The sequence below is a fragment of the Hemicordylus capensis genome, chromosome 6 (genome assembly GCF_027244095.1).
Source record: "Hemicordylus capensis ecotype Gifberg chromosome 6, rHemCap1.1.pri, whole genome shotgun sequence".
NCBI classification, from domain to species: domain Eukaryota; kingdom Metazoa; phylum Chordata; class Lepidosauria; order Squamata; family Cordylidae; genus Hemicordylus; species Hemicordylus capensis.
The window spans coordinates 80374665-80399912 of record NC_069662.1 but is presented as its reverse complement, the minus strand read 5'-3'; the positions used below and the strand labels follow the sequence as shown (position 1 = coordinate 80399912).

The following is a 25248-nucleotide window of genomic DNA, read 5'->3' as shown; positions in this document are numbered from 1 at the left end:
AGGCAGACCTTTGGGTGCCTGCTTTACTAGAGTTATGGTGGTTGGGTTTGTTTGTGAGATCAGATGTTGAGAAATGGACAATGGCAGCTCTCTCTTTGTGAGATTTCTTGGTGAATGTGCGAGCTCCATGTCTGGCCTTGTGCCTCATTCACTGCTTTGGTGACTCTGCTCTGCAATCTGATTCTGCATTGGCATTTCAAGGTGCACTAGTCTTAAAGTGTGGCTAAACTGTCAGGTGTACTTGGTAAAAAAAAATATATATGTGGCTGATGCTGAAGAGGAGAGCTGGTCTTGTGGTAGCAAGCATGACTTGTCCCCTTAGCTAAGCAGGGTCTGCCCTGGCTGCATATGAAAGGGAGACTAGAAGTGTGAGCACTGTAAGATATTCCCCTCAGGGGATGGAGCTGCTCTGGGAAGAGCAGAAGGTTCCAAGTTCCCTCCCTGGCTTCTCCAAGATAGGGCTGAGAGAGATTCCTGCCTGCAACCTTGGAGAAGCCGCTGCCAGTCTGTGAAGACAATATTGAGCTAGATGGACCAATGGTCTGACTCAGTATATGGCAGCTTTCTATGTTCTATGTTCCTATGTTCCTAGGTTGTACCAGTTGAGCAGCTTATGGTGTTGCTTGCAAAGGGAGTTGCTGCTGTTGCAACTGAGTTGTGTGTGTGTGTGAGTGTGTGAGAGAGCAATTTCTGACAATGACTCAGCCTGCACACCTGGCATGGTGGCTGGCAGAGTCAGGGTCAGTGATTTTTTTAAAAAACTGTTTTGTGCACCGTGTGTTCTGTTCTGAGAGATTCCCTTTTTGTATTGTTTCACCCATAGGGAATAATGGGGACTTGAACCAGACAATTATTCCCTATGTGTAGTGCCTAGGGACAGCAAAGCAGGTTGTGTGGAAAGGCATGATGGATGCTACCTACTATCCAACCCACAAAACAATCAGGTAATCAGGTGATTTTTATTTTTTTTTAAAAAAATTGGGGGGTCAGATCAGCCCTAATCCTAACCCTAATAGGGTTAGTGTTGACCTACTAAGCCATAAAAAATTCAAACATATCATTAAAAATTGCCTGATTGCCTGATTGTTTTGTGGGTTGGATGATAGGTAGCACCCATCATGCCCTACCACCCAACCCACTTTGGTGCCCCAAGTGCTACCCATGGGGAAGAATGGGCTGGTTCAAGTCCCCATTATTCCCCATGGTTGATCCGGTTTGAATTCTAACAGAAGCAGCAGCTGGTTCAATAGAATCAGTTTCTCAAACCCAAGGTCCAGTTTGAATTTGGTTCAAATTCAAAACAAACTGCAGAAACCATTTCCATGCACCCCCAACACCCCCTTTCAGGGATAAATTTATCTAATGCCTTATATTTAATTTGGATTTAATTAAACTTTACTCTATCCCTTTGGGGGTTCATTCTGATAATGTTCAAACACTCTTGATCTAATGTACTCAGCCTAATGAGCTCTGGGTCACTGATTTTTAGAAAGGATTGTGTATACAGCAGGCTATTTATATTTATACAGTACAGACAAAACGTGTGGGAAATGGTCAAGACATCCTTTACCATGTCTGGTGCTGAATGCAGTGGAGGCTGGGATGTTTTCCTTAGTATGAAGCAGCAGAGACTTTATTTATGATCATTTTAAAGGGGAAAAGGAAGTCCAGGAGGAAATTAAATATATTGTCTATGTTAGCTAGAGCCAATCTTCTTCAAAACCCTGATGACTTCCAGAAGTTTTATGATGAATATTGTGTTTGTGCAATGGGAATACTTAATCAGATCTTGAGCTGCAAATTTTAGGCAGACCATGACAGATAAGTAAATAGGTTTTCCCCTGCTACCAGTATTTAACATATAAGTTAACTGTTTTATCAGACTTATTCTTGAAAGAAGGGAGAAATAGTAATAAATTGTTGAACTAGCTGGATGCCTTATCTTCATTACTATTTTCTAAGACACATTTCAAAAAGAAATGAACTTTGAACACAGTGCTGCTGACAACTTAGAGACGTGTTTTGGAAATGTGGTGACATGAATATGCGTTTAGAAGGCAATGCCTGTCACCCAACAGCAGGTGTTGCTTTTTAATTAGATGTAGTTCATTAAAAGGGTTTAGAGGTGCAACCTAGGAGGCCTAGGGTGCAGAGTGAAGCTGATATGCTGTGGGAATACAGCTGTAATTTGTAATTCATATTGTTTTTGTGCAACGAAGAACAAATATTTAAAAGGCTCTCTGAGTTTGTATGGTGCAGAGCTCAGTCACCTGGATCCAAAGAACTAAGTGACTAGTTTTACATTGCCAGCGCGTATCAGACTGTTTCTCCTCATGCCACATGGCAAATCAATTTTGAAATTTAACGGAATTTCAAAAATGCATTTTCATATTACATGGCTGACTGACGTTCAAAGTAGGGATGTGCATGAATCACGATTTGAAGGGTGATTTATAACAGATCCCCTACACCTTTAAGATGGAGGGAACTTGTGTGGTGGCCACATATGTGGCAGAGTTGTGTGGGTGCAGCTGGGGGAGAACACCATTGGCACTGGGAGGAGTGCCGCCGATTCAGGAAGTGGCAACGAGTGGCAGGGGAGCAGGAATGCACCTGCTCTCCTCCATTTTAAAGATGCAGGGGATGTGTTACGGATCACCCTTTGAACTGCGATTTGTGCACATCCCTAGTTCAAAGTCAGAATCTCACCAGTCTTTCTCACTTAGGTTCTTCTGACGGGTGGGGGGGACCTCTAATGACATAAACATTTAAAAAAATCTTATTGGGTGTGCAAAAGAGCTTGGGCACACTTCTAGTATCTTGTTGGATCTTAACAAATGGCTTTTCCTGCATTCTAATGGATGTAATGGTGAAACTTAAAATAAGTGCACTTAAGTCTCATTGAAAATAATCTAACAAAATTGCTACTCCCCAAAGCACCACAGTTCTACTCTGAGTTTGTATTCAGAAGAATTCTTTGACTGGCAGTGCCCACCAACCATCCTCACCAGCCCTAAAACATACTCCCCACTAACCCTTCATTTACCCATCCAGTGGTGGAAGTAGCAACAGTAGTGGCTGATGAGAATTTGGAGGATCCTGTTCAGATAAAACATCTGTAGGGATTTTCAAAAAAGTTCTATCAACCTCAATAAGCGAAACTTTTCAGGGAATGAGAGGTTCACACATCTTTATGTTGCCACCAGTTCTTAAAGGGAAATTGGATACAAAATGAGTGCATCCTTCTCGGGCAAAACATCTGCAGGAATTCTGCATTCTAATAATGTTGATATGATTAGTGAAATTTCTCCATGGAAGGGATGTGGTGGTGGGGGATGTATCTTTAGAACATCAAGTTTATAGACATGTATGTAGTGTGTGTAATATATATGTTACAGTGAAGGCCTCAAATGTGATTACTATCAACATTCACACAGGCATGTTGACAGTCCCAACCAGATATAATGAATGTCCCAAAATCCCAGTGATTGATAATATCCACTTAAATGTGATTATCAGTATTTATTTGTTTATGTCACCAAAGTAGGGGTTGGAGAAATACACACAGAGAGAGATTCCACAGCATTCACATGAGAGCATTAGTATTCACAAAATTACAGATGTTGGTTGTATCATACATATGTTACATAATTAATCTTATCTAGAAAACTAGGGAACTGCCCTTGCATAAAACATATTTGCTCTTTATGTGTGTTTTTAATTAATAATAATAATAATAATAATAATAATAATAATTTGATTATTATCGAGCTGGGGGAGGGGTGGAGCAAAGAGGGAAAAATCTTGAATTAATTTCAACTATCCCTTTGAAGTTAATGAATTAACATTCATTTTACCTTGGTAAAGTCCTGGGTAGAAGAGCTGGGTAACTGGAGCAGCCACCTGGCAGCTCGTGCTGGGTGAGTAGGTTTACTGGCTTACATACTGTGTACAAGAGTATGTCAGGCTAATGACATTGCATATGCACAATTTGCGTAAGTTGCACAAGTTGGGCAAATGCGAATTTTTCACAAATTGCATTAAACAAGCAGAAGTCCACTGGAAAGCAACATTACTAGGCTGATGTACTCTTGAGCAGTGTATCAGACACTCTTATGCAAATAATAAACAATGTCTGCTTCTATGTTATCCAAATGGCACTGCTACTATAAAATACTAATATTTAAATCTTTAGAAGAAAACATTCACATCAGCATAACATAAATATAATACATTTAAGGATTCAATTCATTACACGTTACCAAGTTCATTATTTAACATTTCTATAACTATATAAAATATTCAAATAAAAAATATTCAGATGCATAATCTGTATGATTTTGGCCTAGGAAATAGGGATATGCATGGAACCGGTGGGGGGGTGACTCGAGGGTGGAGGGGGGATACCTTTAAGTACTGGGGATGGGGAGGGTGCTCTTACCCCCCCCTCCGCATTTCCCAGGCCAGTGCTGCAGTTTAAAAGGTTCCAGCAGTAGGGAGGTGCGCTGCAACCCCATTGCATCCTGGGGCATGTGGTCATGTCGGACACATGTGCATGCATGTTGCGCTCACTTGCGCATGCGCCAAATGTGTGTGTGAGCGAGCATGCCGTGCGCATGCGTGCACCCGACATTCACACTCGTGCCGGATACTTCCAATCACTTCCAGTCTGAGGAGACAACGGGGCAGCAGGGAGGTATGTTGTCACCCTGCAGGATCCTTTTAAACAGCAGCGCCTGCAGGGCAAACGTAGCACCGGGGGCGGGGAGGTAAGAGAACCTCCCCACCCCTTAAAGGTATCCCCCCTGCCTTTGAACCGGTTGAACCACTGGTCTTTCAAACCTGCTTGGAGGCCCATAAAAGGGCCTCCGAACAGGTTCGTGCACATCCCTATTAGGAAACAGCTGAATTAAGAGGAAATTAATGTGATCTTGTTGCTTATATGGGAAAGTTCTGTAGCAGGAGAATACCTTGTAGTTTGTTTAATGTCCAAACACAGTTTTGGTATCTATGCTCTGAGATGAAATTCTCTTTATTCTTAAGATGTTTTGTGAGTGAGGAAAGATTTTCCCCTTCCAAATCCCCTGTGTATATTAGAACTAGTGCAAAGGAGTAGCTCAAGATCAAACTGCATGTGATGGGTAGTCCCATGATTCTTCCTTACTTCTAATGTTTGTTTGTATTTGACATGAAAGGAGCTGTAAGAACCTGCAATTGGGATTAGATGAGATGCTGCTTAACCTTTCCCTTTCACCCACTTCCAATCTGCTTTTCTTCCTTCAGAGGCATATAGAGGGATGATGTTGGATCGGACAAATGGCTTGAGAAGAAAGGCTTAAACAACCCACCAAAGTTGGATTAAGGCAGGCTGAGGCCCTAGGCTATGTCAAGCTTAAAAGGCCCCATAGTGTTACAAAATGGGTTGGAAGTCCCACCTCAGAGCATCACTCACCCCACTTCTCACTGCATTGCTCATGGTTACAGCAGTGTTAATCTGAAGAGGCAAGCGATCCCCGTAACTGTGATCATGGGCATTGGTCAGTTTAGTTCAGTTCTTCATTATGGTCTATGACCAGCAACATATAAAAATGTATATATATATAAAATATAAAAAAATTATTTGGTCTATAACCAGTTGTAATACATAAATTCAAACCATGATCCACAATACAGTTCGACAAGCTACCTTACATTCTACTCCTTGTTAGATAAATTACATCTTATTTTACAAACAGCAGCACAAAATTTAGAAACTGCAAACATTATATTTGGTTTTTGGTTCACCAATAAATACTTTACATGAAACAATTCTAAACGCCCTGGAAAATAGAACAACAAAAGAGTTATAAAAGAAACTCTGATTCTTTTGGTGTAATTTGCAGTTTAATAATATGTGCTCAGTTGTCTCAATTTCATGCAAGCCACAGGGACAAATTCTTTGTTCATATGGTATTTTCAGAAATTTCCCAAATAGCACTGTAGATGGTAATGCGTTACATCATACCAGAGTAAAAGTCCTTCTATGGCTAGGAACCTTTAACATAAAGGGATATTCTGCTCGATTTAAACCACATTTCCGTCTTTCCAAATTAATAGATTTGGGTAATAATCCAGAATTTTCACTTGAAGCACAAATGACCAGGCTCAAACTATCATACTTTGGACACATTATGCGAAAATCCATCTCCCTTGAGAATACCATAATGCTGGGAAATGTTAAAGGAAAGGGAAGAAGAGGATGACTAGCAGCAAGGTGGAGGGACTCGATTACGACATAAATGAATGCACTACTGAGAGACCAAAAAGGCCAAGCTGAAGACAGATCATCCCGAAGAAAATCTATCTATGTGGTCACTGAGTCGATACCAACCTGACGGCACTTAATCAATCAATCAATCAGTGAATAAACTTATATCCCTTTGATGCTCAATATCTAGAACATGTCTCAAAACCTGTCTGGCCTGATTGTAACCCAAGGAGAGTAACATCTCTGAAGAGAACCCATACTGTAGAAGCCTTGTCTCCATTTGTTGATACCAAGTTGACTTAAAGGAATCTTCCAGTGTCAGGGAGGCTAGCCCAATTGATAGACACCTAGGTTTTAAGCAATAATTTATAATAAATAATCAGATTTTAGCTTCTATCTTCAATAGTCCAGCTTCCAATTTTAAAACTACACTCGGCACATATTTTGCCACTTGAAAAATCATTCTTAAAAATTTAGTCATAACACCTAAGGGGGAACATTTGAATAAGAATCAAGCTGTGTACCTTTAAAAAGCTGTGCCACTACCATTGTTTCATAAAGCCTAATTGCTGCAGAGATATATTTACCTCCCTTTGTTTGAAAAAGAAAACCCCCAAGAAATTGTGGCAGCACTTCTTTGGGCAATCCAAGTTACATATTCACTTGAGCATTCCATTTCCCAGAGGAGTGGAAGACTACCTCTAAGTACTTTAAAAAACCCCAACTTGCTGTAAGCTCCATTCATTCTCTGTTTGTGTGGGTTTGGGTTTTTTTTTTTGGTCTTTTAGCAAAGACTGGTTATTTTTGGTAAGTCCTCTGAGCCCCATCGGGATAATACTCTCAGAGTACTTTTCAGTCCAATTGGCATCTGGGAACATTTTGCTACGTCAACCGCATATAGAAGAGCATTTACAAATTAATTTGCAATTATATGAGGTGTGTGTATGTAAAAATCCTGCCCCTTCAATTTGTCAACTAGGGAATTAACATATAAGTTCAGCACAAAATATACAGGTGGGTTTCATTCTAGATTGAGCCTTGGTCTAATAAAATTTTGAAATAATTTACAATTATTTCTGCACATATTTGTAAACTCAATATCATAAACAACTGTGTAACCGTATAAGTGTATTTTTTGTCTTACCAGAATGATAATGTCTGTTTTAGAGACTTTCTCCCCTTTCTCCTTTATTTTTCAATCAGTTATGTACAACTTGAATTTATTTATTTATTTTGGTATCCAGATAAAGGTAAAATTGTGCCATTGAGTTGGTGTCGACTCCTGGTGACCACAGAGTCATGTGTGCCTAAATCTGGCACTGCAGCTCACACCCATACTGTACTTTTGCTCCCAATTGCAGCCACGCACAGCTGCCTTTCTTTAATAAAAGCATTGGGATCTCCTTGACATGTGTAGTCTGACTCTGTTCCTTCATAATGTGGTTCATGAGGATTAGGGATGTGCAAAAAATTTCAGGCACAGAATGATCTGTGCCCGAAACGAGCAATTTCGGGTGATTCGGGTCCGAACCGAATCACCCCTGATGTACCCTGATATTTTTGGGGCCCGAGCTGAATAACCACTGATTCGGGCCCGAAAAATTCGGGTGATTCGGGCTGACGTCTCTTTGAATTTCCTGCCTTTTTGCCTCCATTGATTTGAATGCAAAAAGGTCTGATGTGACGTCAGCTCGAATTTTGGGTACCAGGGGCAAAATAGTGGGGTGGGTTGGTAGTGCCCAATGGATGGAGGCTACCACCCAAATTTCAGGGGAATTGGGCAAAGGGCTGATTTTGGGGGAATTTTTGAAGTTTTGGTGTCTTTGGGGCAGTTCGGGGGCATAGCGTGGGATCTGGGCAAAAAGAATGGGGTTGGGTGGTAGTGTCTAATGGGTGGAGGCTACCACCCCAATTTCAGAGTGATTGGGCAGAGGGCTGATTTTTGGGGAATTGTTGAAGTTTATGCGTCTTTAAGGTTTCCCCCCATAGCAATAGCAATAGCAATAGCACTTACATTTATATACCGCTCTATAGCCAGAGCTCTATAGCCATAGAGAAGCATTGAGGTGTCAGCAAATGTATAGCTTCACATGGGGGGCAAAGGGGTGTCCTAAAGCAGTGTGGGGTTGGTGGTATTGCCAGGTAGGGTCAAGGAAGCTACCTGAATTTTTTCAAAGGATTTGGGCAGAGGGCTGATTTTTGGGGAATTGTTAAAGTTTACGCGTCTTTAAGGTTTTTCCCCATAGAGAAGCATTGAGGTGTCAGCAGCCCCATGAGTGCACTTGGGAGGTGCTGGGGTGGCCCAGAGCGAGTGGTAGTGTAGTGCACATAGGGTGCCAACCACCCGCATGGGTTGCTAGCCTATGGGGTACAGGGTGCTGTTGTTTCAGAGGTATTCTGAGTGTGGATTCTATGATAGCAAATTAGAGTGGATTCATGGTGTTCCATTGAAAATCTCATTAGCTATCATAGAATCCACACTCAGAATACCTCTGAAACAACAGAACCCTGTACCCCATGGGTTAGAAACCCATGGGGGTAGTTGGCACCCTATTTGCACTACACTACCACTCGCTCTGGGCCACCCCAGCACCCCCCAAGTGCACTTATGGGGCTGCTGAAAGCTCCATGCATACCCTATGAGGAAAAACCTTTAAGACGCGTAAACTTTAACAATTCCCCAAAAAGCAGCCCTCTGCCCAAATCCTTTGAAAAAATTCAGGTAGCTTCCTTGACCCTACCTGGCACGACCACCAACCCCACACTTCTCTAGGCCACCCCTTTGCCTCCCGCGTGAAGCTATACATTCGCTGACACCTCAATGCTTCTCTATGGGGAAAAACCTTAAAGATGCGTAAACTTCAACAATTCCCCCAAAATCAGCCCTCTGCCCAATCACTCTGAAATTGGGGTGGTCGCCTCCACCCATTAGTCACTACCACCCCACCCCACTCTTTTTGCCCAGATCCCACTCTATGCCCCCGAACTGCCCCAAAGACACTAAAACTTCAAAAATTCCCCCAAAATCAGCCCTTTGCCCAATCCCCCTGAAATTTGGGTGGTAGCCTCCAACCATTGGGCACTACCACCCCACCCCAATATTTTGCCCCAGGACCCGTTTTTCATACCTGAATCAATTCAGATTCAGATTCGGATTTAATCCTTATCCGAACCGAATCAGGGGTTATTCGGGTAGCCCAGATTCGGGCACAGAACAGAACGGGGGTGATTCGGTTCAGGTCCTGAACCGAATCACCAAAAACCCGAATTGCACACCCCTAATGAGGATGGAGCAGTTCAGTGATTTTAGTTTTACTGTAAGTGCCTACAAGCCTTCCCATTTCTAAATGCATGAAATTGAATGATTGATTGATTGATTGATTGATTGATTGATTGATAAGTGCTGTCAAGTCAGTGTCAACTCTTAGTAACCACATAGATAGATTCTCTACAGGATGATCTGTCTTCAACTTGGCCTTTACAGTCTCTCAGTGGTGCATTCATTGCTGTCATCATTGAGTTCATCCACCTTGCTGCTGGTCGTCCTCTTCTTCTCTTTTGTTCAACTTTTCCCAGCATTATGGACATCTCAAGGGAGCTGGGTCTTCACATAATGTGTCCGAAGTAAGATAGTTTGAGCCTGGTCATTTGTGCCTCGAGTGAAAATTCTGGATTGATCTGTTCTATGATCCATTTGTTTATTTTCCTGACTGTCCATGGAATCCTCAAAAGTCTTCTCCAGCACCAAAGTTCAAAAGCATCAATGCCTTTTTTATCTTGCTTCTTCAGCTTTCGCATACATAGAGTGTCATGGGAAAAACCATTGTGCAAATGATTCTAATCTTTGTAGGTGTAGACACATCATAATATTTAAATATCCTTTCCAAGGCCTTCATTGCAACCCTACCAAGTGCTAGTCTGTGGCGTATTTCTTGACTGCTGGATCCTTTACAGTTGACGTTTGATCCTAAAAGGCAGAAGCTATCCACCACTTCAATGTATTCATTTTCAGTTCTGAGACTGGTTGCTGTACCCATTGTCATTAGTTTAGCCTTCTTTACATTTAGTTGTAGTCCATTTTTTTCACTGTGCTCCTTGACTTTCATTACTAGAGCTTGCAGATCATCTGCATTCTCAGCTATCAGAGTGGTGTCATCAGCGTAGTGCAGGTTATTGATGTTTCTTTCTCCAGCTTTAAAACCACGCTCATATCCTAACAATCTAGCTTCTCTTAGTATATGTTCACTATATAAATTGAATAAAGAGGGAGAAAGTATACCGCCTTGTCTTACTGCTTTGCCAATCTAGAACCAGTTTCACCATGTTCCTTCTGGACTGTGGCTTCCTGTCCTGTGTATAGGTTTCTCATGAGAACAATGGGATGTTCTGGGATGCCCATTTTCCTAAGGATATTCCACAACTTGGCATGGTCAATGCAATTGAAGGCTTTTCTGTAGTCAATAAAGCACATATTGACTTCTTTCTGGTATTCATTGGCTTTCTCAATTATCCAGCGTGCATCAGCAATGATGTCTCTTGTTCGTCGGCCTTTTCTGAAACCAGCTTGAACATCCAGCATTTCCCTTTCCAAGTAAGGCTCTAATCTGTGTTGGATGATCCTTAGCATTATTTTCCTAGCATGTAAAATAGGGATGTGCAAACCAGTTTGAATTCGAACTGGTTTGAATTCAAACCAGTTCAGTTCGATGGTTTGAATTTGAACTGAACCAGCTATCAGGTTTGAGCTGCAGGTTCGAATTTGAACCAAACTGGGGGGGGTTCAATTCAAATTGGTTCAAAGCTTTAAAAGTGGGTGGGGTGGTAGTTGGCAGCCATGGGTACCTACCCCCCACCACCCAAAGCAATCAGACACTTATATGATTTTTAATGAATTTTTGAATATTTTTATATTTTTTCTCATAGGGTATAATGGGTATTGAACCAGCCCATTATCCCCTATTGTGGAGCATGCATGGGTGCCAACTACCACCCAAACCTTTAAGCAATTGGACACACCTACTATTTTTAATAAATTTTTGAAATATTTTTAATTATTTTTCTCATAGGGTATAATGGGATTCAAACCAGCCCATTATCCTCTATTGTGGAGCACCTAGGGGCACAAAAGTGGGGTAGGTGGTAGGCAATCGGACACTTCTCTGATTATTGGTGAATTTTTAAAATATTTTTGAATTCCCCATAGGGAATAATGAGGATTCCAGCAAATGTATAGCTTAACGTCAGGCGGAAAGGGGCGCTGAAACCTCCATTCTTCATTATGGAGAAAAACCATAAAGATGCGTAAACTTCAAAAATCACTTAAAAACCAGCCCTTTGCCCAATTCCTTTCAAATAATTCTGGTAGCTTCCTTGCCCCCCTTGGGAACTACCACCCACCACACTCCGCTCTAGGCCACCCCTTTCCCCCTGACATCCCTGGACTTGGGAGGCATCAGGGTGGGTTCCTGACACTCCCCATGTTACAATATGCCCAGTATATTCAGGCAGGGACATATCTAGGGTTGGGCAGGCAGGGCACATGCCCCGGGCACCACTTGAAGGGGACGCCATTTTTTAAATTAAATTTTTTTAAATGGCCTCTGAAAACAAAATGGCCACTGCGTAAGCTCAAATGGCCTCTTTGAAGCCCTAGACCATGCCAGGCCTCGCAGAAGCCATTTGAGCATGCACGGCAGCCATTTTGTTTTCAGTGGCAATTTTTTTAAAAATTATTTTTTAAAATGGCCACCGCACATGCTCAAATGGTCCCTGCGGGGCCCTAGAGGGCAGTGGAGGGAGGGGGAACCTTTGCTGACCCCCCATGGCCTTTAGGAAGCCCCCCGAAGGGGCTATAGATACATTTTTTTAAAAATATAATATAATATAAATCACTGTACACATATTCAGTTTGGCACTATGTACAGAGAATCAGGGCTTGTGAATACTGAGCTGACGCTTATGAGCTAGCATTGTATCATTTGCTCTTACTTTGCTTCTTATGATAAGTGAGTTAAATGTGATGTCTTAATAATATGGCTATTAATGGTGAGTTCGTCTTTGAATCAGTGTGAAATCCTTAGTATTAAGGCCCACTGGGAGTTTCTTGCTCTCTTTCTCTCATTTTAACTGTCTTTCTGAAAGACTAGAATATATTCCAAGCAGTGACACAGTTTACTCTGCATAGCCTTTAATTATTTTCAGAGTATCTGGGAAAAGTCAAATTCTCCAATTATTTTTAAAACTTATGTAATAGTGATGCTACAATGCATAGTAGAGAATTAGACAGGCACTTCTGTTTAGTTTTCCAAGTACACCTCCACATAGTATTTGGGTATTTCATGAGCCCCATACTGAAATTTGTAGTTTTCCAGCATTTTTTAGTCTGGCTACGTCCACTGCTAAATAGTTTTTGAAATATTAAAAGATTCATGAGCTTGACTTGTATTTTTGAGCTGATATTATGGTAAAGTTATCTGAAAGATGGGTGTCAGATGTGTGGGCAGGGGGTGCAATTTCAGGGCTTGCCCTAGGCACTATTTTCCCTAGATACGCCTCTGTATTCAGGGGTCAAAAGTCCTCCCATTGAGATGAAGTGACTTTTGGAGGTCTGGAGCTGGGCTGCAACATTTCACTTTTGAGAATATCATTTTAATTAACATTTTATATAATGTGTCTCATTATTTATATTTATAGAGTGCTTTACAACTATTTGAATTGTGGCTGGTCACACAGTACTAGGACTAGGTCAACTGAACATGGTTTCGCCTTACAAAAGTTTATATATGACATCAATACTTATATATGACATCAGTACAATATACAATGAGTATGGCTTCTTTTAATCTTGTTCTGTATCCCAGCAGTGACGGAATCGTGCTGTTCTTATCTGTAAACCCCACCCCCCCTTTTTTAAAAGACAGGAGAGTAATTTTATTAATTACCACACATACTTGAATAGTGTTTTTAAAGCAAATAATTTCTTCTGTTTATTTCTATGGATAGTTTAAGATTAAATGAATAAACAGCCTTTGGCCTCTTGTGTTCTTGAAATTGATGGGTTTGGGACATTCTGAACCCTGTGTTGGCTTGGAGCTGAAGGCTGTTTTTCTCAGTGAAGGAGCCAACCACTAAATGTGAACTAAATGCAATACCCTTTCCACCCCATAATGCTCATGCAAGAATGCTTGTTTCATATATGGAGGGAGTTTTGCACCCAGACAATAAGGACACGAGACACCATAGTTTGTGTATAAATGGCCACAACTTTATTGATTGAGATAAGATTCAACATTGGCTCTTCACCCTCTTTAGTGCAGTCCCTAAAGACTGTGATGCAAAAAGGCAAACACATCTTGGCTCCAGGCAGCATCGTGTCTAAAACTGATGCTGTCCTTCTTAGCTGACCTAAGGTCAGGTAACTGCCTCCCCATCATCAGCCCCAACCATACAGTAGGGATGTGTGAATCGCTTTGGGTACAAAATGGTTTCTACCCAACTCTAGCTGATTTGTAGACATAACAAATCACCCCTGTGCTCAATTACCCAGATTCAGGTACAAAACAAATCACCCAGATTTGGACCCGAAAAATTCAGAGATTTGGACCTCCATTTTGTGGCCAAAGTGGGTTGGAAGCTACTACCCAAATTTTAAAGAAATTGGGAAAAGCTTAAAATCAACCCTTTGCCCAATTTCTTTGAAATTTAGGTGGTAGCTTCCACCCATTGGGCACTACCATCCACCCCACTCTTTTGCCCCCAGAACCCTTTTTTGCCCTGAATTGATTCAGATTTGGAAAATGCAGGTACAAATAGAATCTGGGGTGATTTGGGGGGCAGATTTGGACCCAAAACAAATTGGGGGTGATTCCGTTTGGGTACAAATTGAATTTTAAAAAATCAATTTGTGCACATCCCTACCATACAATATTTTGAACTGGTGATGTTTCAGCAGATTAGAAGAACTCTTGACCAGCACTTTCTGAGCCGTACAACATCTAGAGACTGACAAAGAATCTTCTTAACATCAAATACATACCTTAAGGTGCTCACCAATAAACTTAAAGCCCAAATCCACACTGTACTTGCCACAGCAGAGAGTAAGCCTAGCTTGGCCCTCTGACCACCCAACCACCCTACAAAAATACAGCCAATACCCTTTGAAGGTCAACCAAAAACATAATTGACCCCCTCAGAGACAGATGAACTCCATCACTCCTGAACTATTCTGAGTGAGAAAATAAGATATTGGTCATCACCCAGGTCACGTAGAGGCCCACACTGGGATGATTTACTGCGTAACGGAGGGTGGCAGGGGGAGGGGGAACCTCCATGGATCCCCATGCAGCCTTGGAGAAGCCCTCCAGAGGGGGTAAGTGAATTAAAAAAAAGTTTGTGAACCCCCCTGAATGGCCACGGTGTGTGTGTGTGTGTGTGTTGTTCTGGGGTTGGACTGAACATGGGGTGGTTCAGTTCAGCCCTGAACTGTCAAACCAAACTGGTTCAATGTCAAACCAGCTTGACATCAAACCAGTTTGCACATCCCTATCCAATGGCAGAGAAAACACCCCATTAGGGTAGTGTTCTGATGAATGAGGAGTCACCAAGGAGGTCACAGTGCCTGTGGGCATGGAGAGACATGAGGCATGTCCGGGCAGATGGCTATCCTGCCACTCCTGTCTACAGGTCTAATAGGGTAGACATTGCTGACCTACAGAAGCTGTGCGCCAACCTTGAGAGCCAGGGAGAAAGCTTGATTGACCAAAACCCCGAGCCCTGGGCCAGTGGGTAAAAGCCATACTGTGCAAATGACCATGGCCACATGCTGCCAGTACTCTCATCTCCATGCATGTCATCACCAGGCGATAGTTGAGTTGGCAGAGAGCTGCCTTTACTGTATCTTGAACGAGGTCAACCTCCAGAGTACGTTGTGGAGTACTCTCAGCCTCAAGCTTTGCCAATCTGTCAGACAAAGCCTGCACCAGTTTTGCCTTCCCAGTCTTGTCAGACACTCGAGAAAGGCTTTCCACATCAGGGTCAGTAGGGGCAGCTTTCTTGGACTTTTCCAAAGCCTCAAACTTGAGGTATGAGCGCCTTAATAGTCCCCATGTCCTCCTCCTCATTGGACAACAGACAGGTTGGGGGATAGGTAGGCCTAATGGGCCAGCCCCGCCTTTTCCCCATTCTTAGGGGGCATCGCAGTAAACACAGGAGAGAACTCAGGCCCGAGCCAGGCACAAACTGACAGAACACCCAAACAACAGCAAAAGAGTATGGAACCTGACCAAACAACACCTGATTGCAGTGTACCCCCCCCTTTTGTAATAAATGAGGGCACACAGTGTGTGAAGCCCACCAAACCCAATAAACTCTACCCAAAAGAGCCCAATAGGGCTGCAGCCAAACCAACAGCACTCCCCTTCAGGTGTGAGGGTGTGTGCTGTGGGACTCATAGCACAGCCTCCAACACAAATGCAAATCAGGGCAGGCCCTGTTTAGCAAAGGGGAAATATCATGCTTGCCTCCACAAGACCGGCCCTACCTCACCAAAATCTTATGTAATCAAAAGCACCCAGTAATGGCAAGAAGGTGGGGATGGAGAGCCAAAAGGGGCCGCCAACAACCTTAGAGGGACACGCCCAGCAAGGGAAGAGTGCGGGCCCACCAATGCAAGCAAGCCTACACCCAGATCCTTCAATCAGCTAGACTTTCAGTGCGGTGGGGGGACCCTGCTGGGCCTCCTCCGCAAGGGGCAGGCAACACAGGGGCCTGCAGACAGATCCACTCCCCAAATGCCACCCCACAAAAGCAAGAAGAGAAAAGCACCAATGGGGTCTTTAGCCAGAAGAGAAGACTGCCAAGGAATGCTCCGGCCAAACCACTGGACAGAACTGTGCTGCCACTCGACAAAATGCTGCTCGCATGGCACGCTGCAGCCAGCTGATTCAGAGGGAAAGCCCCAATGGAGATGCACTCAGTAGCTTCTCGAAATTTGGACTGCTGGGGTAGAGAGCGGGAGCAGATTTCCCTGCTCTGTCCTAACCCTCCAACACCCAGCAGCCAACCAGAGAGCCCCATACTCCTTGTGCCTTATTCATATGAAGCTGAGGCAAACAGGCCATGTCCAAGACAAGCCTGGGTGAATGGCTAGGTTTTGTGTGGAAAAGCAGCAGTCATGCAGGGTTATCACTTAGACACAGGTTAACCACCCCATTGAGAGCTATGCCTTATACATCATGCTTCATATGACTTACATATAAAGCATCAGTTTTCTGAGGGAAAGGACATGATCAGAAGACAAGACAGCATGGTGTGAATCAAATCATTTCTTAAAAACCTATTTTTAACCTGTTTTATGTCACTGTAAATTGCCCAGAGATAAAAGTTTGGGGCAGTGTACAAATTCATTCATTCATTCATTCATTCATTCAATTTATATACTGCCCTTCCAAAAATGGCACAGGGTGGTTTACATCAAAATAAAAACAAACAATTAAAATCAAAACTATGAAAACAGCATAAAACCAATTAACAGTTAAAACATTTAAATATTTAAAAAAACCTGGAGAACCAGGCCGGACATTAACAACAGTTTAAAAACCCTGGAAGGCCAGGCCAAACAGATAGCTTTTATGGGGTCTCCTGAAGGCCAGTAATGAGCTCAAATTGCGGATTTCTGCTGGTTAGAGTTAGGGTTAAAATAAACAAGATAAGATAAGATAAGATAAGATAAGATAAGATAAGATAAGATAAGATAAGATAAGATAAGATAAGATAAGATACTACTATGGGCCCTCCCCACCTTAAGTGGTTTAGTGGGGAAATGCTTGACTAACAAGCAGAAGATTGCTAGTTTGAATTCCTGCTGGTATTATATCGGGCAGCAGCGATATAGGAAGATGCTGAAAGGCATCATCTCATACTGCACAGGAGGAGGCAATGGTAAACCCCTTCTGTATACTACCAAAGAGAAACACAGGGTTCTGTGGGCACCAGGATTTGAAATTGACTTGGCGGCACATTTTACCTTTATTAGGAAGGATAGAAGCATTCTAGTGTGACACTTGGGAAGGCATACTCAGCATAGAATAAGCAATTTGTAGTAATTTGTATCCAGCAAACATGTTGCTCAATTGCTGGGGAAAGCCTTTCATGCTCCGACTTAACAGCTTGTCAACTAATTCATTTTTTAAAAAACATTTCTCACAAATTATATTGAAGTACAGAATTTGGGTGACAGGGGTCAGCCAAGGCTGTGTTTGTGAAAATCAGGGTCTATTTCCAGCATTTTCACTTCCCTCTTAAAAGGTTGGGGAAATGTATTCATTTTTTAAAAGGAAAAAACTAGCTCTTGCAATCAACACTGAAGTCATATGATATTACATAGTGTTATGAACGGTCTATAACATATCAGAACCAGAGAGGTACCAACTCAGAAGTATAGTGTACTTATAGGCCTCTTGGTGCTCCCCCTGCTCTGGAGCAGGAGGTGATCCAGCATTGTGTTGTTAAAATGGATATGCAAGGAAACACAATGGAGCCAGGTCTGAATGCTGAATTCTGTAATCCATATGCTAATACCACTGACTACCAAGTGTCTGTGGAAGGAGCCAGGGGGCTGATCCCCCCCCTTCCTGTTAGTGTTAAATCCTTGTCAGTGATTAACTGTATTGTTCTCCATGGAAGTTCAACATAGCCAAATGCATACAGAGATCCGTCTGTAGATTTTAATCACACCTCACTAATGCTACAAATGTATTGAATGTCTCATGCACATATATGTTACTTTAAATATAATTACACACTAGATGAGAGATATACAAGAAATAATGGAATGACTGTCTCACACCAAATAGGATCAATTCCCTTACTAACTCTGAATTTAAACACCTATTGGGGGGAAATGCAATTTGCAGATTTTCCCACCCCTCCCTTCTCAGCACAGAGTTTACAGAAGATGAGATTCAGAGATCTCTCTGGACTGGCCAATATCCTGAATAATTAATATTTTGTTCAGAAGGTAGCAGCAAGTTGTCACCTTTTTGGACACCCAGGAAAAGAGGAGATTTTGAATAGATTCTATTCAAGGATCAAAGAGAAAAACACTATAAAGAATGAGGCTTTAGACAGAGAGTTCAGCAATCTTTTGCTACAGCAAAAGCTGCTCACGAGAATCCCAGGGTTTTGCTGCTAAGCCGCGGGGCAAAGCAGGAACTCTGCCATGGTCAGAGACTGTCTGTGACTTCTACTGCGCAGTGAGAAAGTCAAGACTCCCCAGCCATGATGCTCCGGCTATCAGCCGTGATCTGAGCACTGCAACAACTCCTGTCTCCGCCAAGCACCTCACCCCTTCAGCAGAAGTGATTCTCTGCTTTCAAGCCTCTGGTCCTGGGTAAATATGCTGCTCCTTTACAAGCCTTGGAATCACCTTCATCCTTTCCCTGCTCCCTTCTCCTTCCTCCCCTTCTTTCCCTCTACTAATCTCCCCAAAACCATGCCAGCCCTCAGCCTTCCCCCCCCCCCCCGTCTTTTCTGCCTGTATCTGAAATGTATTAGAATCTAGGAAGATTTAATGCACACACATATGTTAGTTAGGCACACGGGTTGAATATTGGTACTGGCTAGGAAGTTCTGTTTAAACACTGTTAGCAATATTGATAGAGTGTTCTGCTTTCTGCTTTGCTAGATTATGTTGTCCGTCTTTATACTCAATAAAGCCCATTGAACTCTTTCAGGAGTGGTTTGATCTCCTTTCTTCCTTGCGCCCAGATCATACACAGTCACCATATAAAAGAACTTGAAGCCAGACCTAATTTTGTATACTAGCTAATGAGCATATTTGGTATACCAATCAGGCCTGGTCTGTAACAATAGAGCCATGATTTGTTATCTTGACCCACATGATAATCATTACATTGTTTCTGTTATGATACCTCATTGTCTGACATACTCTTTAGATAAGTTGTCTCCAATTATGAAAAGTTTGCCAACTGCTTTGGCTCCTGCAATAGTGGTGGCAATTCCCAGAGCAGCAGCACTGGTGGTGGTGGAAGGTCCTGAAACAACAGCCATTATAATGGTGACTCCTTCCCAAAGCAGAAGGAGCAAATCCTGCAAGCTGCTTTTGAACTATGACAGATAAGTAGAGTCTGCCGTTCAAAGGGGGGGAAAAGTGTTAAAAATCCCACCAGAAAGGAGCTCTTTAGATCTCGTGATTAATATATATTTAATCGAATTACTTAAATGTTTAATATCCAGTAGAGTAAGTGTTTTCAAAGGCATTTTATGCTTTAAGCAGATTGCCAAGGGGGGAAAAAGTCAGTTCCCCAAAGCAGTGTTCTGATGCAACTTGATGCACATGGAGAACTAAATAAATGAAGCTTGGGCACTGCATTAGGAAAACTTCAAAGGCTCCATCCTCCACTGGTGTTAATGGACATAGCTCCTTTGAAATCCACAGAATTATGCCGATTAATAACAGCTGAAGTTATGGCTCGTAGCTCCAAACATTGCAAAGCTTCTGCTTTTAAGTCACAATACTTGCAGTTTGTCTCCATCACAGAGAATATACCAATTCAATCGTTCTCACTGACATCTCCTTTTGGAACATGGCCCATTCTTCCATCTTGGGTAAAAACAGATGCTATTCTCAGAAGCAACAGGGCTTTTTGAAGAGTGTTAGGGGAAGCAGAAGATAGGGGTTTTGATGGCTTAAAAAAAAAAAGTCCAAGTAGAATAGCAAAATATTTAATTGAACAAGTCTTTGCCCGGAGTTTTATTCTGTTACCATGCTTTCAGTTTGTGTGGTCTGAGTTCACACAGGCAGGATTTACTTCTGTTTTCCCACAAAACTAAAGGCCAGATGGAAATGTGAAAAAATCACAGGAAACTTCATGCTGAGAGAGGATGAAATGCAATACTGCTAAATCGTGTGAAGGAGATCATTCTGAAATAATTCCTGAAAAGAAGTCTAATGAATGAAGACCTGATTGGGATAACTGTTACTGTCAAAACACTAAAGGCAAATATTCACACTACAGACTTTAAACTGGTTTAAGACCAATTCTCAATTCCCAGGGAATCTTGGGAATTATTATTTGTGGGAAGCAGAAATATCTAACTGAATTTTCAACACTTCACCAAGTGACTATTCCTAGAATCCAGGAAGCTAGAACCGCCGAAGTAGCAAAAAAGATGATGTGTAAGAGAACCCCACTGAAATCTCAATTTAATTGTGTGTTTAAACCCATTAATTAGATTTAAGCATTCCTACTGTCAGGAGACAGACCTTAACACAAGTTATCCAGCAAACAGATAGTTAAAACACACTGGGGCTATTCTCACGACCAACAAAAATCGGGCTAGCAGAGGCTAGCCTGATTTTTGTTGGTCGTCAGAACCACCGGGCTCGGAGCCGAGCCCAGTGGTTCTGGAGTGGCTAACCCGCTCAAGAACCCCTGGCATAAAAGCAAGTTTGTGGAGTGAGCACTCCTGCAAACCTGATTTTTGCGGTCGTGAGTAGCCGTGGCATGCCTACTCACGAGTAGCCCCCCAGCCGGGAGGCTTAAAAGCAGCCTCCTGGCTCGGGGGTCTCCCCGGTATGCCCTGCGCACTCGCGCAGGGCATACTGAGGCTTGCAGGGGCCATGCGGCCCCCGCTCCCCCCACCCCCGCCCCCTGCCGGATCCGTCTCAGAGCTGGCCATTGTGTGGGTGGCCGATCCGGCCGCCCAGGGCTCCCTGCCCGCTCATCTGCGGAGAGAGTGGGCTTAGCCTGCTCTTCTCGCTCACCAGACAAAACTGGGTCTCACTGATCATGAGACCCGGTCCTCTTAGTGTGTAGTGCTTGCTGTGGCACGATGAGTCAGTGCTAAATTTATCAACTTTTCAAATCCCAAACAAATTTATTGTCCAAAATATTTATTATTGTTGTTCCTGCTGCTCTTTTTGACAATTTGCCAGAGTCCAGGATATGGTGCAGGTGTTTTCTGGGATTTTCTGTTGCATGGCTGCTACCCAATAATACACAATCCAGGAGCTCCCACACCATTTCTTGCACTCCATGGGAAAAGTAAAAAGGGAGTCTTATTAAAAGTAAAACTATGGAAGATGATTGCTTGTTCCCTCACCACAAAAGTGAAGAAAGAGAAGAAGAGGCTTGTCTCCTGTCACTTGCTGTGAGGTAGATCTCTCGCTGGAAGCAACTGGCATATGGATGACTAAGCAAAAAGAAAGAACAGCTGCCTTCCAGACTCATCAAGCACATCTGGCCAAGGTAGGGCAACGAGCCTACCTACTAACTTTGGAAAGGAAGGGCAGTAAAGAAGAAGATAATTAAGCTATTCCCACGATCAGTTGAAAGTGGGCTAAGAGGACCTAGCCTGATTTCTACTGATCGTGGGAACCACTGGGCTTGCCTGTGAGGCAGCTAGCCCACCTAATTCCCCCCTCTCCTTAAATGAGGTTAACAGAGCAAGTGCTCGGTTAACCTCATTTTTTTGCTCATGTGCTGCCACGCATGGCGACACACGAGTGGACCCCCGACCGAGAGTCTGCAGCCAGCCTTCCAGCCTCATCAGTCTCTCCAGAATGCCCCATGCACTTGCATGGGGCATCCTGGAACTTTCATGGGCTGCACAGCCCCCAATTCCTGCAGCCCCCACCAGCTCTGTGATGGAGCCAGAAGTCGTGTGGGCAGCCACCCAGGGCTGCAGGCAAGATTGTCTGCAGGGATTGCGGTCTGCAAGCAGAGATCTGGAAGTTCACAGAAGGTTGGGGAGCCTGCCTTAGAGGAGTGGAATCCCTGAGAGGAGGATGAAATCAAATGAATAATAAATAAAGAAATAAAAGCAGATGTATAGGGACCCTGCAGCATGATTAAGTCAATAAGAAGGGGTAAGCACTACATACCTGGTTGAAGAAACTACAGGGTGTAGAGCTCCCTCCAAAGGACTGCACCAGAACAGAAGCATGGACACAGGGGAGAGGGAAGAACCTCCCCCCCAACTGGTCATTGTTGGTGAAGAACTTCTATTGCTGGAATATTTCTTTAACTGGGTCCACATGCAAGCTCAACCACCTGTTAACCCTTATGATGTGGAGCTCCCCGCTTGGATGCTTGGGGAGATGAAGATATTATACCTGCAAGTCCCAGTAAGGTTTTAGAGGCAGGGGAAATGAGCGAAGATGGGCTGAGTTGTAGGGGACCATGTGAAAGCTCCAAATTGGTCCTTGACATTAAGCAGGGCTACTTTGCACAGGGCTTGGGGTAAGTTCCATTGAACTCAGTGACACTTATCTTCAAGTCAATATACTTAGGATAAGACTCTGTTCAGATGTAATGCAGAAATGTAGGTCCAATGGACTGCGGTTCTTTCCCCCTCTCTCACCTGTATATGGATGTTTGGGAGAGCTGCCTCTCTGCAGTCAATGAGACTGCAGAGAGGTGAGGGAGCTGGCTGTGTGACTTTCCTTCTTGACAGAGGGGCAGTCCGCACAGCCAATTGAGCTGGAGTGAGGGAGGAGCTTCCTCCCTCAACTCAATTCCTTGTAGGGATGTGCACGGAACCAGTTTGGAGGGCCTTTATGAGCCTCCGAACCAGTTTGAATGGTGGCTGGTTCCACCAGTTCAACGGCGGGGTGTGTGTGTGCAGCTTTAAGGGCGGGGGAGGATGCACTCCCCTGCCCGCCGTGTTTCCCCCACTGGCGCTCAATTCCTTAAACATCCCCCGGGGTGGTAATGTGCCTCCCTGCTGCCTTCTTTGTGAAGTTTACCGGAAGTACCCAGAAGCAGCAGATGTACCTACATGCTTGACCCTGCCAGCTTTGCGCCCCCGCACCCCTGCCGGTTCCGTGCACATCCCTAGTTCCTTGGGGAATTAGGGATGCCAGTGTTTGGTTGTAATGTTGGTGCCACAGAAATGGAGTTCGTGACACCCAAACTCCAATCTGAACCTAAAGTTATTATTGGAGTTCGGGGAGATAAACTGTAGGTTGCTTTCCCCCACAAACTCAATTTCCTCCAATTTGGATGTGTGGGTTAGGAAACTGGAGGTGAAGGGACTTCTGGTTTCCTGTTACATTGGAATTTGGCAATTACTGTGTGTTGGTATCCATGTTAACATAGGCTGGAACTACATGTTCCATTTCCACGTTCAAAGCCTAACCACCACTACTCCTTTTCAAAGCCAAACAGGCAGTAGTAGTAGCAGTAGTAGTGGTAAGCTTATTGCGGTCACAGAGCAGATTAACAAACAATAACAATAAACAGGCAGGTAGAAAGCAATTTCCAGTGGAGGAACAGTGGGTGATTAATCTTTCCCTTGCCAACCAGGTTCCCCACAACTCCACACATCAAAAGTTGCCCGCCAACCAGATTCCAGACCTGTGTTTGTGATAGAAATATGGGTCTGGGACCCAGGGCAGGGGGCAATGGCTTGGACAGGTAGCTGGACAGAGCAAATATTGATCCAGCGAACAGTTAAGCAGTCTCCATCTGCTTGCTGCTTCCCACTGGAAAGCACATCCTCTGTTAAACTTTCACACTTCTGCAAATCTGTCTCTCTCCTCCTCCTCCTGAACCACTTTGCCAGCTTTTATGAGAGAGGTATCATCAGAAATCTAAGCTTTCTTTTGGGAGGAGAGCTGCTCTTGTGGTAGCAAGCATGAATTTCCCCCTTTGCTAACCCTGGTCCACCCTGGTTGCATATGAATGGGAGACTTGATGTGTGAGCACTGTAATATATTTCCCTTAGGGGATGGAGCTGCTCTGGGAAGAGCACCTGAGGTTTCAAGCCCCACCCCCCACTGGCATCTCCAAGATAGGGCTAAGAGAGATTCCTGCCTGCAACCTTGGAGAAGCTGCTGCCAGTCTGTGAAGACAGTACTGAGCTCAATGAACCAATGGTCTGACTCGGTATATGAGAGCTTCCTATGTCCCTAAGCAGGGAAGGCAACAGACTGTGTCTGAAGAACTTGCAGGCTTTCAGAAGAGGGCCTGTAAGCAATGGGGAAATCTTATACTCAAATAATGTAGATTCTTAAATTTTGTTGGAAACTACCAAATAAGATGGGTGAAAATATGTATGATGATCTAGCCATAGCTGACCACACAGCCTTTTCCACCTGGCTTCCCCCAACAGATTATCCCTCTGGCCACTGACTTATTTACATCCCTGCTAACTGAGAAAAGAGACACCTTTTTAAAGTGATGATTCTCTTATATTTAGCAGGGGTAGAGCAACTGTCCCTATCCAACCCCAGTTCAATATTTTTCCAGTGGCTGTTGCTGGTGTCTACGTTTCTTTTAGAGGGTGAGCCCTTTGGGGACAGGGAACCATCTTTTATTTATTTTTCCTATGCTGCTTATTTTCCTATGCAGTTTTCCCAAACTGCTTTGAGAAGATTTGTTGAAAAGTGATATATAAATATCATAGGAGTCATTATTTGCATTCTTACCTCTATGAAGCCCCTTTCTCCATCTCTTCCCTTTAGTCAGCTGTCATCCATCCCTGTGGCCACAAATGCCCACCACTCTTGCTAGGCATGCAAATACAATAGCTAGAGGTAAAACAATTGCCTTTGTGACATCAGCAGCCATGACACCAATTCCCACTCTCAACTCAGATGAGGTCATTGTAAAGAGCACAATGGTTCCAGGTAAATGCTAAATAGCATGGAGACCAGTGGGAACCCTGTGGCACACAAGCCATGGGGAAGAGCAGCAGTCTCTCAGCATCACCTTCTGAGATCTATCTTTCAGGAAGGACCAGAACCACGACTTCCTATACATGACCCCTGTGGAAGTTGTTTGGAGATGTGACATACTGATATCTTTGCTTTCCTGGCCATCTTTCAGTCCTCCTGAAATGGTACTTGGAATCAGTGATGTGTTGAGTGATGTGAGGAGAAACATTAAAATCCTCTCACAGCAGGGTATGCTCTGGTGGTAAAGAAGTTCAGCACAGGAGATTATCTGTAGACATTAGGTTGAGTTTAAAAAACAAGG

At 43.4% G+C, this 25248-nt stretch overlaps 1 long non-coding RNA gene across 1 annotated transcript in view; it reads right to left on the bottom strand.

Moving 5' to 3' along the window:
- Nucleotides 1–24751, bottom strand: part of LOC128328722 (uncharacterized) — a 36845-nt gene extending 12094 nt beyond the window's left edge. Inside the window, exon 1 of the long non-coding RNA XR_008309367.1 lies at nucleotides 24699–24751. This is a non-coding gene — a long non-coding RNA (uncharacterized LOC128328722). The remainder of the gene's footprint in view (nucleotides 1–24698) is intronic.
- Nucleotides 24752–25248: the final 497 nt, after the last annotated feature.